Consider the following 18,560-nt stretch of genomic DNA (forward strand, 5'->3'; position numbering starts at 1 on the left):
TGATAAACGTGCAAAAACATAGCCAGTGTGATGAAGACCTCCAGTATGCAGATGTGAAGGATGTTGTAAGTTACAGAAGTGCTTCGGTGCTGATTTTGGGCCGTGCTCCTGTAAAATGGGCTTTTTTTGTTGTTTCTGAGGAAGCTGTCTGCTGCTTTTCATAGATATGGCATTTAATTTTAATTTCCAGGGTATATTTTAGTTTAATTGGCATGCTGGATGATTACAGTGGGTTGTTTTGTCTTTTGCAAAGCCTGATTCATATCGAACTCGGGATAAAAATAAAATTGAGAGCGGTGGCAATCCAAGGGAGCACAGAGGGCCGCGTCGCCCGCCTCCAAGAAGGGTGCAAAATTTCACAAATTAATTAAAGCAGTTATGTAGGACATCTCCCTAATTCTTTGTATCAGCCTGTGAGTGTTGCAGACGGGGACAGGTCAGGGATTTTGTAGTTACAGCCAAGCTCTGTGGCAGATTTCGCTCTCACGTGGAAATCTCTCTATTTACCTGTGCATAGGGACAGGGTGGGTTTATTGCATCTCAGCCAGTGGTATTTTCTAAAACTGATATTTTTCCTTCCTGGTTTGACCTGTGGATCGATGAGAGTTCAGGAATATCAGTGGGCTTGTCTGGAGATGATGCTGTAAACCTTTAACACAGCCCTTAATGCAACGAGATGTTTTCCCATTAGTTCCCTCGCCTCTTCTCCTTCCAGGGCCTTATTTTCACAATTTTCTGCCAGGTCAGGAAGCACTGGGTATATTTATTTCTTCCTTTGGTGGTGTGCAAAATCCCAGTTCTGCCCTTCAGCAGCTGCAGGGGCTGCATGGGGTCACACCCTCCCTCCATCCCCTCTGCTGCAGCCACCTCGTCCTGCTTTGGGACCCGAACCCACGCCTGCCCCCATGGACAGGGCTGTCAGAGAATCCCAGGGTGGGGTGCTTGAAAGGGACCTTAAAGCCCATCCGTGGGCAGGGACACCTTCCACTGCCCCAGGGTGCTCTGAGCCCCAGTGTCCAGCTTGGCCTTGGACACTTCCAGGGATCCAGGGGCAGCCACAGCTTCTCTGGGAATTCCATCCCAGCCCCTTCCCCACCCTCCCAGGGAACAATTCCTTCCCAATATCCCATCCAGCCCTGCCCTCTGGCAGTGGAAGCCATTCCCTGTGTCCTGTCCCTCCATCCCTTGTCCCAGGTCCCTCTCCAGCTCTCCTGGAGGTGCTTTAGGCACTGGAAGGTGTTATAGGGACATTTTCACCTTTAGGAAGTTGCCTCCCTGTATCTTAAGCCAATTCCTCTGCAGAAATCTTTTCCTCGCCCTGCCCAGGAGGTGCTTTGGCTTTGATGAATATTGGAGCTCTGCTGGGTGGACTGGTCATCTCTTAACCTTGGCCCTCCCTTTTTCTTCTCTTACACCATCTTTTCTTACTCCTGGAATGAGATTGTTTCAGAACATGAAGACTTCGTGTTAGTGCTGTCCTTGGAGGGGAAAAAAGCCCCAGCCAGGACCTTGCTCCTCCCCTGGCACCTGCATTGCTGCCCTTGTTTCAGATGCACCACTTTAATTTATTACTGGATCTACCCAAGATTCCCAGCCAAGCCCTGGTGTTGCTCACTGCTTTCCAGCCCACCAAGTCACTGCTTCCCCACGTCAGCCCTAATATGTTGTGTGGATTAGGAAAATCCCTGTGGGTGTTGAGGATCACCCTCACCTTGCAAATCACCCCAGGTCTGGTACTGGAGCTTGGGATGCAGAACCTGGGGCCAGCCCAGAGCTCACAGCGATGGATTTTAATTTATTTAACGCTATTAAATAAATTAAAATGTATTTATTTTTTATTCCTCGCCTTGGCTGGGATCAAAATCTGAGTTTCCCTTAGATTTCCTCAGGTGTGGAGGGCTGGAAACCCAAAGGGCTTCTCCAGAAACCCCAGGCACGTGGGATGGTTGCTGAGCTCTGCTCTGATGTTTACAGACCACCAGAGCTCTTCCCATTAACATACAACTGTATAAGACAGCTTGAACTCCATTAGGAGCTAAATTTAGTGACTCACTAACTCCTTTTTGATATGTTTTTATAATTTCATTGTATTATGACACTTGGTTTTAAATTTGCATGAGTAAATGAGCCTCTTACTAAGTCAGGTAAAAAGATTTTTCACTTATCTACCATGAAATAAGACATTAAAAAAATAGTGAGAGGAGAAAGCAACGTATCCTTGACATATTTAGTTTACATTTTTTCCAACTGTGCTGACTGAACATTTCTAACCATTAATGATCCAATAAAGCTGTTTGTACCGCTTTAACAGGCTAAATAATTTCACATTAGGAATACATTTTGTAATTAATTTAGTATTTTGTGGGGGAACCCTATTTTTGGAAAATACAAATTTACATTTAATTGCACTCACAGTCTGACTTGGAAGATGCAGCCAGTGAAAACTGGCCTTTTATGGTTCACCTCCAAATAGGAAAGTCCATGGAGGCAGTAACCAGCAGTGAACAACTTTAATTGGGATTTCCATGACTCGTTCAATGAATTCCCTGCAGGGTTCCTTAAAAATACCCCCTGGGTAGTGAAGCTCCTGCAGCTGGGGAAAGATGAGACCACACACCTTCATCCCTGGGGTTCCACCAGCTTCTGATCCACTGACATGGATTTGTGGGCTGGTTTTTTTCAAGTATTTCTGAACTTTCATTCAGGATAACCTTGGCGAGACCTGAACAACTTGGGGATTTGCACTTCAAAAGTATTTTGCCTCTCATTTCCTGTTGGAGAAGAGACCACCCAAGGCCCTGCTGCCAGTGGGATCTGGGGGATGTGTGTGGGGAGCATCCCTTTGTTTTGTTCAGGTGATGAGCAGCAAGGAGATGGCACTGGGGATCCTTTGCTCCTGACCTGGGCTCTGGTGATGATCTCACGGGGAGGTGAAAGTTGCTCTCTTCATTATCCAACTTTTTGACTCTCCCCATCTCTCTGGGCACCACCAGCTTTAATTTTTTGTGTGTGTGTGTGTGTTACTGATATTTTGTCTTCTCTTTCCCCTCGATTCATTAACAGTGACAGATGCTTTTAATTAAAAAGAAAAGACAAAACAAAATCCCGAGTAAAACAAAAAGAGAATATTCTAATTTGGCGTGACATTATGAGGCAGGATGGCTCCTGGCATCCAAGGTATGGAAAAGGTCATCTTCCACAGCTCCAGCCTTTTGCAACAGTGGAATTAAGTTCAAACTCAGGCTGGTTTTGAAGTCTTAAGTCTCTCCAGGGATTCCTTTCATAACATCTTCGAACTGGATAACACTACAGTAAATGAAATACACTGCACTGGATTAAAGGGTTATTTCCCCTGTGTATCGAGCTGACACAGAATCCCAACCCTCAGGTTGCCTCTGAGTTGTCTCTATCTGCTGATCCCCTCCCTGCTTTACATAACAGCTCTCAGAGTTTTTGCAGGGAAAGTTTTGCCATTATTTATTCGGCTCCGGCGCGTGCGGAGCGATTTCGTGCAGCGAGGAGCCGGAATAAAGCAGCTAAACAGGAAGGGATGGAATGGGCATCAGAAGGCGAGGGAAGCAATGCAGGGAGGAGCAGAGCTGCCTCTCCAGGTCTGTGGTGCTGCTCTGTCGTTTGTACTGGAGCTCAGGCTGTGGCTGTGCCTGCACTGCCACTCACACGTTCAGCGCGGTGCTGGGTGGGAGATGCTGCTCTGCTCTGCCCCAGCAGCTGCAGTTTCTTAGGGGTCGTCTGCAGTGTGTTTTCTTGTAGAACAAATGTTCCTTTTGGCTTTGAACTTGGTGCCTGGTGCAGATTTTGTTGAGGGACAGGGCACCCAGACCTCTGCCATCTGCTGAGCTCTGGAGCGCAGGGGAAAAGCAGTGCCTTGAAATCCTGGAGCGCTGGCTGCTCCAGCTCCTGTGCCATCCCATGGGCAGTGCCCTGTGCCAGCCCGGCTTCTTCATGCTGGGGAAGGTGTTGTCTCCAAGCTTGGCTTGGCAAATCACAGTGGGCACCTAATTGAACCTGCTCTGGAGCTGCACAAAGGGGCTTGGTCCTTTGTTTCCCCCACCAAGACAATGGTTAAAGACCTGTCCAAAATCATGAGGAGCCCGTGAAACACGGAATCTCCAATAACATTCTGACAAGGAAAAGGGAGAGAACTGTTTCTTCTCCGTCCCTGGCTCCTCCCATTTTATTTATTTTATTTCATCCAAGGCTGGCTGGGTCAGATGGAGAACAGGAGGTGTGTTATGAAGTGTTTATTTAAGATAAAATGGACCCTCCCTATGCTTGATCCGTGTGGGTATGGCAGAAGCAGGGCACTGTGTGTCCCTGTGTACCTCTGGATCCTGTTCTTGGTTGAATCTCTTCTCCCACACCACAGTTTCCTCTGGATGTGCTTATGGGTGTTCTGGAATAACCACTGCTCCTCCCAACCCACCCCAAACCCCTCTCCTAAGAGCTGGAGGATCCATGGGGCTGCTGCTCTTCACAAGGACGGGGAGATGCTCCTGATAATTCTGACAGGCTTTGTCCCCATGAACTTTTGGGATGAGGTGTCTGGACTGGGGCTCTGTGGAAGGTGCTCAGCAGGGTTTGTCCCTGCTGAAGGGTTTCTGCTGGCCAGGAGGTGACCCCACAAGGCATCAGGTTCCTCTGTTTCCAACTGTTATTCCCATATAAACACCCACTCGCATTAAAAACATGTGGGAAACAACACTTTGGGGACTCTGCTGTCCCCAAGTAATTAAAATCAACGATGTTTTTAGATTTCCCTCTTACTGAACAATCTGGGAGCAGAAGCAAGAGCAGGGAATTGCATGTTTTGGGTAGCTGGAGGTCCCCTCGTGCTCCCACAGCCTCCGAGACGGTCGCTGCCTTTCCAGGTGGTCTCAAATCTCCCTGGAAAAGCTGGGACACGCTGAAAATACGCTCCAAGCTTTTAGCACTTCCTCCAGATTATTTCTTCAAGTATTTAAAAATATATTTTATAGCACTAAAATAAATGTTAATGAGTCTGCATGGCTTGGGGCTAACAATAGTATTTCTATTTCCATCCAGCAGCCTGGCAGGGCATTTGGCTATGGAGGAGCTGGATGTGGAGACCTGGCTGTTTCTTTCTGACTCGGTCCTTGATGTCTTGAACAGTTCTATTCTCTTGTGCTTTACTTTCCCTGTTTTGCTAAATAGCAATGAAAAAGCTTCCTTGCTTTGTTCAGGCACCTGGGATTTATCAAAGGCCTCTGGGCAAGTGTTAAATGCTGAGCTGGGTATAAAAAGCGTTATTTAGTGTTATGTTTATACCTCTTCAATGTTAGCATGTATTTTTATATACTCCTTGTGGTGACCTTTGTGTTTTTCCAACCAAGCAGACAATCTCCTTGACTCGGGGGGTTGTTTTTTTTCCACTGCCTGCCGTGGCATCTTCGCAGTGATTTTGTAAATCCACTTTTTTTGGGGGTGTTTTCGGTGTTTGGGCTGGGACTCGTGGTGCTGGAGGCGCCAGTTGCATAGAGAGGATGGGAGATTCACCACGAGGAAGAAAACACAATGGAAGTCAATTCCTCTCGTTCCTCACCTCCCTTGTTTTCCTCAGCTACAACCAAACGATGTTTTAAGGCTCCCAGGCTGCCACGTTCAGTGATTTTTGGGGGTGTACCCCAAGCCTTGAGGAGCCTGCAGAGGAGCAGGGCACGGAGCTGGTGTGGGGAAGAGGTGTGGGAGTAGATGGGATGGCAGGAATTCAACCCTGGCACGGTGTCAAAGGCAGCGAGCCCTGCTCGGAGCAGCTGCGTTCCCCAGGACTGCGGGAAGCCAAATGGTTTGTTTGTCTGTTTACACGGATATGTGGGGCTGTGTAGGGGAAAACCACTTAGCAGAAATTCTGCTATTAAAGCAGATGGTGGGAGATTAATCTGGTTTTTAGGGGGGTACTTGCTGCTACGATGACCACGTTATTAATTCCTTCCCGTGCTCCGAGTCCTTCCATCGTTCCAGGGGATGGGGGAATTGTGTTTCCTGAAGCTCTCAGCTCCTTCCTCGCTTCCTCACAAGCTGATGTGGTATTTTGGGAAGCAGAGGAGCGTTTTGTCAGGGCTGCTGTTGCAGTTTCTCCAGCCCTGCTCCTTCCATGCTGTGCTGTGCTCCAGCCCTTTCCAGTGCTCCCATGGCAGTTCCAGCTGCCTCCTGGCCCTCCTGCAGACCAGCAGCAGCCCCTTTGCTGCTGCTCAAACGCTGGTTGTTAGCCTAGATTTCCTTTTTTTTTTTCCCCCTTCCATTTTAGAAATTGCTCTTTTTTCCCCCCTGCCGTATCACTGACAGCCGCATTCTCCTTGACAGTTGTGATATTTGTATGTGTGCATAAAAACAGTAGGAAGCATTTATGTAGGTGTCACTAATTTAATTTAATATAATCTGATCTGTACGTATAGGGGAGGACTGCTCTGCACTGAAAATGCTTCTCTTTATTTTACAGTCTCCATCGTCATCAAATACAACTCCTGTCATTCTCCTCTTCCATTCACCTACCCAAAGACCAAATCTGGAAATAGTAACCAAAAGAGAAGCCCACGTCACGCACAGAGCAGGGAAAGGTTGAAATAATTGAAGGGTAAGTGATTTTTTTTTTTCTTCCACTCTTATTCTGTGTGTAAAGCTACAATAGGATGTGCAAGGCTGTGTAAAGAAGCTGTTCAGCACACACGCAGCTGCTCTGTGTGCAAGGTGGAAAAGAAATGAAATGAAATGCTGCTTTGCTGATCAGAGAGAAGTGAGAAAGTGCCAGGGAGGGGCAGCTTGGAGCCTTGGTGCTGGTTCTGCTCGCCCTGGATCCGTGTCTGCTCCTGCCTGGGCGGGAGCAGAGGCTCTGCACAGGTTGGGATGGCTCTGGCTGGTCTGAAGGAGCTTCCCAGCTGGGAATATCGGAGCCTCCCGCTGCTGAAGAGCCCTTGTGTCATTTCCTTCTCTCTTCCCCACTCCAAGCCCCTCTCAGCTGGGGTGGTGAGCTGTGTGCACGGGGCAGGATGTTTTGCCTTGCTCCTGCTCTCTGCAGCCCCTCAGCTCCGGGAGCTTTTCCTGGAGAGCAGCCTGGCAGTGCCTGTGCCGGGATTTTCCGAAGGGAAGCGTTGATGGGGGCTGGAGGAGGCACAAACCGACTGGCAGAGCGAGGAGGCCTCTCCCTGGAAATGTTTGCCTTCAGGCTTTCCTTTTGCTGCGAGGGTGGCGAACGAGATGGGAAGGAGGAGATAGAAAATCGGCTTTTGTGAAATTCAGAAGCCTGGCTGAAGCATTAGTGAGCTCGTTTTCCCACCCCATTCCCAGCTCTGTGCTTGCATATATTGTATTTCCACACATGTTCTCGTGGAGATGGACAGGATACGCCTTCGCTTGCATCTGAGAACTTCTCTTTAAACATCTGGGTTTTCTGGTTTATTGCTGTTGTGGGTTTGTTGAGTTGTTTTTTGGTTTTTTTTTACCCCTGCAATGTTTGTTCATGCAAAATTCATATCTGGGAAGGGCATCTTAAATCCCTGCTTCTGAGTCAAAAAGGGAAAGTATGGAAGCGAAAAGAGAGATTGTATCGTTTAAGAAATATGATTCATGAATTAATCCTCGTCTGCTCCACCATCTGTGGCATGTGTTTCAACACAGAAATCCTGGGTTATATCTCTTTAAAAAGCTTTCTTCTTGCTGATGGGTCTGAGTTTGCCGCAGCTCTAACGGGGAATTTGCTTCTTTTTGGGGAGAGAGTGGTGGGATTTGTGGTTGGGATTTGGCCCAGCCTGTGTCCCAGCTGGAGGTCGCTGAGGAGGCTGCAGAGCTCTGTGTTTTGGGAGGTGCCAGCTCTCTGTGAAATGCCACGAGCCTGATGTGCAGGCAGAGCTTGTGCATGGCTGGTTTTGCCACATGTGAAATTGTGGCTGGATCTCTGGAGCAAGAGGTGGGCAGTGAAGGCAGGAGGTGCAGGAACCTGGCGAGATCCTTCTGAAAAAGAAGTGACTCTTTCTGAAATGGACTGGAGCTCCAGAAAATAAAGCACTGAGGTAGTTCCCACCCTCTGTTTTCTGGTGATGTTTTTGTGATTTCTTTGTAGATAAAGAGAGAGGGGAGGTTTCCCATCTTGGTCCCAAAAAAGAAGCTGCCATGCTTTGTGCTTCCAGGAGAAATGGGGGATGAAGGGACACTGGGAGTTTGGGGGGTGACCTTTTTCTGACTTGATTCTTTGAATTGTTTCCCAGATTTTTCTGCAGGGAACAACTTTCCTTTTTAAACATATTTCTCAGAAATATGAAGCAGGGTGAGGCCTTTTCATCCTTCCTGGACAGTTCCAATAGTGCATCCACCATCGGTGCCTGGTTATGGGATTTGCCCCATCACTTTTCTCCCATGCCTCATGTGAGATGCTGGAGTGTTTTTCCCGTTGTTCTGGGGGGGGGATCAGAGCTGCTGGAGGTGGTGGATGTTGAGTGGCCACAGCTCGTGGCTCAGTGATGCTCCCACGTGGCCACAGCCCCTCGTGTGCCAGTGCCACTGATGTGAGCACAGCCCTGCCTGGCTCTGCTCGTGCTGATGGATGGAGGTGGTCCAGGAGCTGAGTCCCAGGGTGAAATACTGCAGCTTTATTGCCTTCCCATTCATCCTGTTTTCACGCCTTTCTGCCTCCCTGACTCATTGCCATCCAGCCTTGCCTTGCAGTTCCTGTTTGCTCTGGGAACACCCACTGGACAAGGCTGGAGCAAAGCTCTGATGCTTCCCATTGCCTTGGGAGCTTCTTTTTTAATTGGCCATCTAAAGCCAGGATGGGAAGGGGAAAATGCCTTTTTTCAGGAGCAGCAATAAAGAGTTAACATGAAGGAGGATGTGGGGGATGCTCTGTCCTGTAGCCCCGTGCTGGGCCCACCGAGGCTTTTCCATGATCCCTAAGAAATGTTCTCCCATTCCTTCCATTATCACAAATCCCTTCCTGCCCACTCAGCAGGGAACCCCTGGATGTGCAGGTGCTTTGGGACACAAAAAGTCAACTCCAGGAGCACCCAGAATCCCAATACCACCGTGAACAGCTGTGGCTGAAGGGAAGGGGCTGCCAGCAGTGGCTCAGCACGTGTTCAACCCCAACTGGAATTAGGCTGAAACACTTCCCTATCCCAGGAACAGCACCCAGGGAATGCAGGAGCTGTGCCAGGGCAGGGTTAGGTTGGAGATCAGGGAAAGTTCTTCCCCCTGAGGGTGCTGGGCACTGCCCAGGCTCCCCAGGGAATGGTCCCAAGGCTGCCAGGGCTCCAGGAGGGTTGGGACACTGCTCCAAGGGACAGGATGGGACTGTGTCCTGTGCAGGGCCAGGAGCTGGATTCAATGGCCTTGTTAGTCCCTTCCAGCTCAGGATATTCCACGTTTCTGTGACACAGCCCTGCATGGAACATGCTGCTGGCTCCTGGCTCTGTCCATCTCACCCACACACACCCCTGGACAGTCACAGATTTTCCCAGCAACTTGCTCATTCCTTGTGTGCCTTTACAATATTCTGCAATTTCGTGTATTTCTGAACTGCCACAATCATTTTTTTGGTTTTGTGAGAGTTTCTAAGCTTGTTTGCCATCCTTTATCTGCTCCCTGCTAGTCTGGGAAGCACAGATGGTTTCCTGGGGCTCTCCTGCAGATTTCCACCCCTGTCAGGTGTGTGCTGCTCCCTCCTGTGCCAGCTGATGCTGCTGATCACTTTTCCAAAGCCTCCAAAAAACGAGAGTTATGGACTTTGTGCCTGGAGAATGTCTTGTGTTTACCTGCATGGCCAGTGTTGGCATTTTGTGAAATACTTTGAGCCCCCACAGAAGCTTTTCTGGTAAAAAAAAAAACAAAACACCAAACCAACAAGAGGTAAAACAAATTCTATCAGAAATGAGAAACAGAAGCAGTCCAGGCAGATTCCGTTAATCACAGGTTTTACTTTTTTTGATTTAAGCTTTGATTAAAATCAGCAGCTTTGATTTAAAGTTTTAAAAAATACGATGTATTTATGCTCACCTTCATTTCCACCACAGTGTGGGGCTGTAAATGAGGAGTTTGGGGGATCCCCCCAACTTCTCCTCCCTCTGCAGGGTCCCCCCTGATCAGAGAGTGTCTCCTGGCAGGGTGACAGTGCTGGTGGCACAGGACATGTGACTTTCCTCCAAGGTTTCTTGTGGACAGAGAAAGGAGAAGCATTGATTCCCCATCAATTTTTTAGGACCCCAGTGAAACAGCTGCTTGTTTCTCCTAAACAGTTATGCCAAGACAGAAATTGGCTGGTGTCTGTATGGACTTTTTGGATGGGGAAAATTAAGCAGTAATAGCTGGAAAAATAATATGGGCTATGAGATAATAGATGCCTGAGGGAAAAAATTAAGCAGTATTTTACAACGAAGGAAGAGGGTTTGGCAATAAATAGTTTGCCTTTGACTTCCTTTTGTTTGCCAGAGGACTGATGTTGTTTGGGAGAGCTTGTCCTGGGCTGTATTTTCCAAGCAGATGTAGGAAAATAGTGAAGGTATGGAGGATTTTCAGTCCCTCCCAGGAAGGCTGGTGCCAGAGTGGGGTGCAGCTCACCCTGTGTGTTGGATGGGACAGGGATGTGACACTGGAGCTGCTGTGGGAAATCCCACCCTTGCACAGGGGGATGTTCAGAAGGAAACAGCAAGGTTTAGCAAACAAGATGGGAACAGGATTGGGTTGAAATGCCACGGGGAGCCCAGGAAGGGCTGGGGGTGTGCCCAGCACCCCAGCAGGGTCTGAGTGGAGGTGATTCCCACTGGCCCTGTGTGCTGTGCTGTGCAGAAGCCCCTTCCCAATGATGCCATGACAGTGGGATTTGGTTTTATTCCCTCTCTCCACAATGTGGTTTTCCATAACAGCTCAGTGAGCACCCTGCTATTTGGAAATGCTCTTTTCTCCATTTCAGGTCCCTCGTGCCACCATCCCCTTCCACTCGAGCACAGGGAATGTGCCAAGGTGGGCTGGGAAAATGTTCCTGGTGCCAGTGGGAACATCCTGGGGAGTGCAGGACTCTGCTCCAGGGGCACCATCATGGGCAGGGCTTGCTCCTCTTCACTTTGCATGAAAAAAACCCACAATTCAACCAGAGCTGCAGCCCCTCATCCCACCTTCCCAGGGATGGATTCGGGTGCAGCAGGTTGAGACACGAGCTCTTCAGCCCAGCCAGCTGCTGGGAACTTTTAATGTCACAGACCTCAGGGAAAGCTTTCTCCCTGCCAGGTTGGGGGGATTTTCTCAGAGAGGGTGGGTTCAGGTGTCCCCAGGAGCTGAGTGGGATTTGGGAACGCTCAGCACCTCCTGCAAACGAGGCCAAACTGTCTCGTGCATCCAGAATGGAATCATTAAGTCGCTGTGCATGAGGACTCTGTTTTTATTCATGCAGTGTAATGTGATTCATTTGCCCTTTTGCTCTCGTGTTGAGAAGGCCATCATCTCGTATGCATGGCTGGCTGCAGGCACAGCTCTGCTTAGTTATTATTTTTAGGGGTTTTGGCTGGGTGGGAGCAGACATTTCCATCATGTGCAGGGTGGCTGCAGAGCTGAGTGGCCAAAAATCCGGTGCTCCCCCAGCCCTGGTGGGGAGCACTGAGCTGAGCTCATCTCTGCTTCTCCAAATCCCCCTGTGAGGATCCTTGAGGATCCTTTCTCCTGCTCCAGCCCCTGTGCCAGGGCAGTGCTGCACTCCCTGCACCTCATCTGGTGTTTGGAAATTTTTTGGGGGGGCTAAACTTAGGCTAAAGTTACTGCAAAAGATTGTAAATTAGTTAATTGCTCTCGTTCTTTAGCTGCTAACAAAATATTATTCGTGTAATGGTAATAACAACAATTAGGGTATTTTTTTTCCACTGGAGTTAAGGCTTGTGCTACAAAGCACTGACAAATACTCATCTCTGCTTCTCCAAACCTCCCCGTGAGGATCCTTTCTCCTGCTCCAGCCCCTTGTACCATGGCAGTGCTGGACCCCCTGCACCTCATCCAGCTGGTGTTGAATTTTCTGGGGGGCCATAATTTTGTAAAGAAGTTACTGCAAAAGATTGTAAATTAGTTAATTGCTCTCGTTCTTTAGCTGCTAACAAAATATTATTCGTGTAATGATAATAATAACAATTAGGGTATTTTTTTTTCCACTGGAGTTAAGGCTTGTGCTACAAACCACTGACAAATAGCAGGTGAGTTTTTCATGCCTTGGGGAAGAAATTTTCGCTGATACTTTTGTGTTGGCTGGGGACATGCTGGGGTCCCAGTGACACCCAGTCCCCACCAGCTCCTTGCAGAGGGGGTATTAAACCCAGTAAAAAGGAAAACCCAAACCCCAGGCTTATGGATGTGACACAGCATCCCTGCTGATACTTGGTGGATGTAGGATGGGACCTGGCTCTGCTGGATGAACTGATTAAAAATGGGTGAAGGTCTCTTAGTGCAGCCAAGGAGGGAAATTATTCCTCCTTGGAGTTAAAAGAAGAGAGACACCAAGCAGGGCAAGAGCAAAGGATACAAAAGGATGGACAAAATGCAAATTTTTTTTAATGTTAGCACGGGAAGCATCAATTAAGGCACTAATTCCTAAAGAATATTAATGAATAAACCAGTTGGAGCAGACCTCTCACAGTGGGACGGGCTCAGAGTGCCTCAGCTCTGCGTGTTGGATCTCCAGCTGCAAAGCAAGTCAGGAATTCCCTCCCAGCCCTGGCTGTGGTGGCCAAGCCCTTTTTAATCACAAAGCCCTGCACTCTGTCCTGCTGGCAGATTCCAAGTGGTCACCCTGTGTGACCCAGTGACCATCTCAAAGTCCTCAGGTGACCCTGGGCTTCTGATGCTGCAGGGTCACAGCACTTGTGACAATCAGTGAATTTTAGAAGCAAAGGGCAGCAGGAGGAGATTTAACTCCGTGTGTATCTTTGTTTTTTTCTTTGCCTTGTCTTCTTCCTTTTTTTTTTTATTACCTCCCCCTATACACTTCAGAGCCCAAATCCATGCTGGGAAGGACCCACAGAAAAAAAACCATCTGAGGCACAGGCGAGGGGGAAGGCAGCGCTTAAATTGATGATTTTCTCACAGTTTGTTGATGGGGAGGCATAAAAGAGGGTCAGGTGTGGATAAAGATAAGGGGATAGGATTTTCAGAAGAGCTTGGAGCCAGGAGCAGTTTGGGAAGGGCAGGTTTTTAACCTCCCAACGATTTGGGAAGACAAAAGAGGTGGAAGCAGGGAGGCAACCACGCCGACCTTCTCCGCTCTTTGTTTGCAAGAAATGCACAAATCGCTGCTGATATTGCTGAGTGCTTTCCTGCTGCTCTGTGGCTTGATTTGGAGCTGCAGCCACTCAGAGCCCGGTTCCTGACTTCCAAAAAAGAAAAACAAACCCCAACCAACCAAACAAACCCCGGCTGATGGAATCACAGGCGTCCCTTCTGTGGTACCTGCTGGGAGGACCGGGACACCAACACCTTCCCCTGGCATCAGCCTTACATCCTGGCTGGATTTGGGACAGATTAATGCCTTTTGGAGACTTCTAGAAAGGTCAGAAATGGAAAAGAAGCTCTAATAGCAGTGTAGCAACCAGCTGGCTGCGTTGGGTTTCATTTTACTGCCATAGTAACACCAGGAGCCTCCGTGTCAGCATGCCCACTGAATGCCAGGGCCCCCCTCTTTTTGCCAAGAGACAAGCCCATAAGAAGGTATTTTCTTCCTGAAGAATTTCTCTGAGGCAGTAATGGGCTTTTTGGGAGGGTTTGGTCCTCGTACCCAGAGATGTAAGGTGGGTGATTTACAAGGCACTGTGCAAATGCCAAATTGTTAGGCAGAACTGCTGCTGATTTAGAAGGCAGTTAAAGCTCTGAATGTGCCAAGTGCCAGTAGAGTGTTTCTACAGATGGAATAACTGGAAATATTGGAGAGATTCCAAAGGTTTAATCAAATTCAACCAGGTTTTTTTCCCCTTTTTCTTCTTCTTCTTTTTTTTTTTTTTTTTTTTTTTCTAAACTGCAGAATTCTCTGAGGAGTGCGGGTTGAAATAGTAGATTATTCCACTGCCTTTAGTACCGTGGGGGAGATTTTTTACAGATGAACATAAAGCAAACACACAGGACTTTGAAGCAAACGCATAAGTGGGTCTGTAAACGAGGGCTGGAGCAGCAATGCCCTGAAATGCTGGACCAGAGCAGGGAACATCTCAGATATCCTGGCAGGAGGCTCCTTGGAAGCAGAACGATGGGTTTGCAGTCCCACAGCACAAAGGGAAGTGGCAGCCACGGTGTCCCTGGTCCAGTTCTGCTGGACCCAGGCAGGTTTTGGTGGGATTCTGGGCATCCTCTCCGTGCTCACAGTGCAGTGCTGGGACATGCATATGTTTCTGCACAGATGCCCACCTTCCTCTAGTCTTGTTGACAGCCTTTGCAAGGCTTCTTATTTAGCCAGACCATATGTGCTTGGGCATGGAGATAGTGGGATGTGGAAAGAGCAGCGCATTATCCTTGGGCTGCAAACACCATCAGGAGCAATTCCCAGCAAATCTTGCAAGTGCAGAGATCCAGAGCTGCTGATCCTGCATCACAGGGCACCCGGAGCCATCAGAGGCAATTCCTCCCCTCATTTGTCAAAAGCAGGGTCCAGAAAGAGCAAATTTCCCTTTGTTCTACCCCCAAACCAGCTCTCACCGTCCACTCCTTGAATATTCACCCAAAGCACGGGTGAAGAGAGGGAGAGGGCAATTGCTGTCTCCAGGTGCTGAGCACCGCGCTGGGGAAGGGGCTGGAAATGTTTCCGTGCGTTTTCCCCTGTTGGTACAGAAAATGAAGAGCCCGTGGGCATTTCTGGCAGCAGGGTTTTGTCTGGGGGTGAGGTGGCAGGGCCAGGGTGTGGCTGTGAGGAGTGGCTGTCCCAGGAGCGATGCTGGGACAGCGCTGGAGCTTTTACCTTGCTGGGCGGGGCGTTTTTCAGCAGAATTTTTGGGTCGTGCAGACGGCCTGCTTGGATCCATTAATTGTCATTTACTTATTCTTGTAAGAGGAGAAGTTTCCTGCTTTTCCTGGAGTGTTTGGAATAATAACTCCAATAACTGGAGCTATTGATCCTCCCTGGAGTTGGGGACTGTCCCTCCGAGGCGCTGCCGTTCTCCAGCACAGACCCCGTGTGGCTCCGAGCTGTGTTTCTCATGGAATAAATTGCTCCAAAGCCATTAGCCTCAATGCCACAGTCAGCTGCTCCTGCTTTGCTGCCCCCACCTCCACCCTGCCATTGATCCAGGCTGCTCCCTGTTTGCTGCAGTCAGGGCTGCCTCTGCTGCTGCGCACAAATTGCCTTCAAATTGAATTGGTTAAAAGCATTTCATAAACATTCCCTCCCCTTCCTGATCCTGGCCACTGCGCCAGCCTGAGCTGGAGCTTCCATGTGGTTTTACCTGGCCAAGGGGTAGGGCGAGATTTTAATTTTATGCATGTGTTTGCATGGTTTTATTTTGTTTTTTTTTTTAAGTCGGTGTAAAAATTAAAGCTGATGTGGTTGTAGGAATCGGGTCCCTGAAGAAGCTGTTGTCTATCTATGGATCTGTGTCCTCAGTGGTGTATCCTGATCAAAGGATGTCCTGGTGTGCCTCAGCTCCTCTTGGCTTTGCAGGGATTAGAATTCACTCTGTGCCATGTGCCACCACCAGCCCCTCTGAGATGAGAGCTCTGGTGCTCATGCTGCACCAGCTCCAGCAGCTCCAGGCACCAGGATCATTGTTCTACTGCTGATGTGGCTGTGGTCTGACCAGAGGCAGCTGGGAGATGTGGGGTTGGGGTATTTTGGGGGTGTTTAACTGGTGAGCACCCCGGGGTACAGCAGGTCCACGGCAGGATGCTGATGATGCCCAGGATTTTGGAGCACATCCCTCCAAAGCACCTGGGGATTGCAGGTGAGCCCATGCTCACCTCCCTGAGGAGATGTGCTCGCTGACAGAGGTGTAGATGCCTCTGCCAGGAACACTCTGAGCCAGTGACACAGGAATTCTCTGTATCAGACACATCCAAACACAGCTGTGCTGATGCCAAAAAGATTTTTGTAAGGATTGTGGAAAGAAGGCTTGGAAATAAGAAATGGTTTTGCAGGTAGTTTGAAATGTCACCCCGAAAAGGTGTGTTTGTACAAAAGGTGGCACAGTGCTCCTCCCAGCAGCTGGTGATGTTCCATTGTTCCTCAGTCACCATCCCAACCCCAAACTCCTCTTCACTCCAGATACTCTCACAAGAGCCCTTCTGCAGCAGCATTTATCTCGAGTGCTGCTATATCAGGATCCATCCATCTTGTCATAAGATCATCTGCAGCCAGTCGAAGCTCTAAGGGTGGAAAAGTGACACGAGCTCTCTGTTCCTTGGTGCTGCCAAGAGTCTGGCTCAGGATGGGACTTGCTCGGAGTTTTCTTTTGGGGTGACCCATCCCAGAGCATCCCCATCGTGATCATCTCTCTCCAGGAGGTGACAGGACCCAGCTAAGCCCAGCAAATCCTTGTGGAAATCTCTCTGAATTCAGTCCTCTCCTAGGATTCCTCCTTCCTGCCCTTGCTCCTGCAGTCTCTGCAACACCCTGGGGAATATCCTGGCTGGACCTTCCCGAGGTTCACACTGAAAGCAGTGTGAACTCCTGCTGGAGTATTTTCCATGCCTACAGATCCTCCCTGAACTCTTCTCTAACATCTTGCTGCAGGAGGTGATGGTGTGAAAGGTCAGCAGACACATCTGGCATTGTGAACCTCCCTGTGCCCTCACCCTGTGCCCTCTCTGCCTGCTCTCACTCCTCCACCTTTGTCTCTTGGTGACAAACGTGGTGCTTTTTTCTGTCACGACATCTGTACAGGCTTCTCCTTTGGGTATGTCACATGTAATAATGATTATGTGAAATTAGTGTGGTTAATGGCAGGCACAGAGCAGCTGTGGCTACCCCTGGATGTGTCCAGAGCCAGGCTGGACAGGGCTTGGAGCAGCCTGGGATAGTGAAAGGTGTCCCTGGCCATGGGAAAGGCATGGAACAAGATGTTCTTTAAGGTCCCTGCCAACCCAAGCAATTCTGGGAGTCTTATTGACAGCCCTGAAGCTCACCTAGAGAACCCAACACCAGTGCTGCAAATTTATCTGCACATTTTAGTTCAGACAGGGCCACCTTCAAGTGCAGACAGCAATTTCAGCTTCTGCTTAGGTGTTGTCCTTGCTGTTGTCCTGTCAGGCTGGAGGTGGCCGTGCTGCTGATGCCTGTGTCAGCTCAAACCAGGCTCAGCAAGAAACTTTCTGTCAGGAAATCCTTGCTTTGCTCCTGCTCTGGGGCCAGATGGGAGCTGGAGGTGCTGCTGCCAACATGTTGTGGCCCCAGCCCTGCTTCTCATCCTCTGACTCTTCTTTTACATCTGTTTTGAAATGTTATTACCCCTGGAGCCTCTCTTCTCTTCTCTTCTCTTCTCTTCTCTTCTCTTCTCTTCTCTTCTCTTCTCTTCTCTTCTCTTCTCTTCTCTTCTCTTCTCTTCTCTTCTCTTCTCTTCTCTTCTCCCAGGAAAAAGAGAAGATTCCCTCTCTTCTCCCCTCACCTCTGAATTCAGGCAAACTCAGTGCTCCTCCTTGAGGTTTTCAAAGGAGAGAGAGGGAATCCCACCCCAAAATGAGATTATGAACCAGAATCTCCTCTTCTGGGACAAGTGACCCAAAGAACAATGTTTTGAGGCTCCCTCTCAGGTTTTCCTCTTTTTATTTTCAGATGGAACAGAATATTTCTTCCCAAGGAAATAGAGAAAGCATGAACAGTCTCTTCCACTCAGTAGTGATTTTTTGGTCAGCTCCTGGTGGTTGTTCCCCTGCCGTGGAGGTGACAGGGAGGCACTGGGATGTCCCTGGAGCCATCACCCTCCTGGTGATGCTTCTGTTCTTCCCTTCTTCCCACACCACCCAGTGCTCATCCTGTGGCTTTTGGCCAGACAAGGAATTTAGTATTCAGGAAGTTGGGAAGTTTGACTGTCCTTGGTCTAATTAGTTCCCTGAGCACAGGGGAGCTCAGATCACAGTTCAAATGGCTGTAATTTGAGTGAGCTTGAGACAATAGGAGAGGATTAAGCAGCAAAATTGTGTCTATTACTTTGGCCAAAAAAAAAAAAGAAAAAAACTATTCAATTTGAGTAGAATATGTAATTTTCCGAGCATGAGGGTTAGGTATTAATGTGGGCTTGGCAGAGTTCATCATTTGTAAGGCTGCACTGAGAGCTCTTCACGTGCTGAGATCTGAGATCAAGGCTGGAAGTCGAGCACAACTTTCTAGAAATTCTCCTCCGAACAAATAATTGGCCTCAACAAAGAGGTGACTGGGGAAGATTTAATTGCTTATTTTTGCAGGAGGTCCTCCTAAATGGTCTTCTGGCCTTAAATCCTGTGGATATGTATAAAGTTTTGGAGGTGGCTTTTCTCAGAGAAGAGCCTTGCCTCCCTTTTCCAGGCTAAGAGCTTCCCTGAAGGGGATCCACCTCCAGGGGTCCCTCCCCTCCAAAGGGCGTGGTAGAAATACAAAAGCCCAAACA

At 48.8% G+C, this 18,560-nt stretch overlaps 1 protein-coding gene across 3 annotated transcripts in view; it reads left to right on the top strand.

Annotated features, from left to right (window-relative positions):
• Positions 1-18,560, top strand: part of NEXMIF (neurite extension and migration factor) — a 166,970-nt gene that overhangs the window by 105,084 nt on the left and 43,326 nt on the right. For all 3 annotated transcript variants that reach the window (XM_088172961.1, XM_088172962.1, XM_088172963.1), the window contains one exon: positions 6,479-6,613. The gene's annotated coding sequence lies outside the window, so the exon portion shown is untranslated. The remainder of the gene's footprint in view (positions 1-6,478; positions 6,614-18,560) is intronic.

This window comes from Sturnus vulgaris, chromosome 14 (genome assembly GCF_052056855.1).
Source record: "Sturnus vulgaris isolate bStuVul1 chromosome 14, bStuVul1.hap1, whole genome shotgun sequence".
In the NCBI taxonomy this organism is placed as follows: domain Eukaryota; kingdom Metazoa; phylum Chordata; class Aves; order Passeriformes; family Sturnidae; genus Sturnus; species Sturnus vulgaris.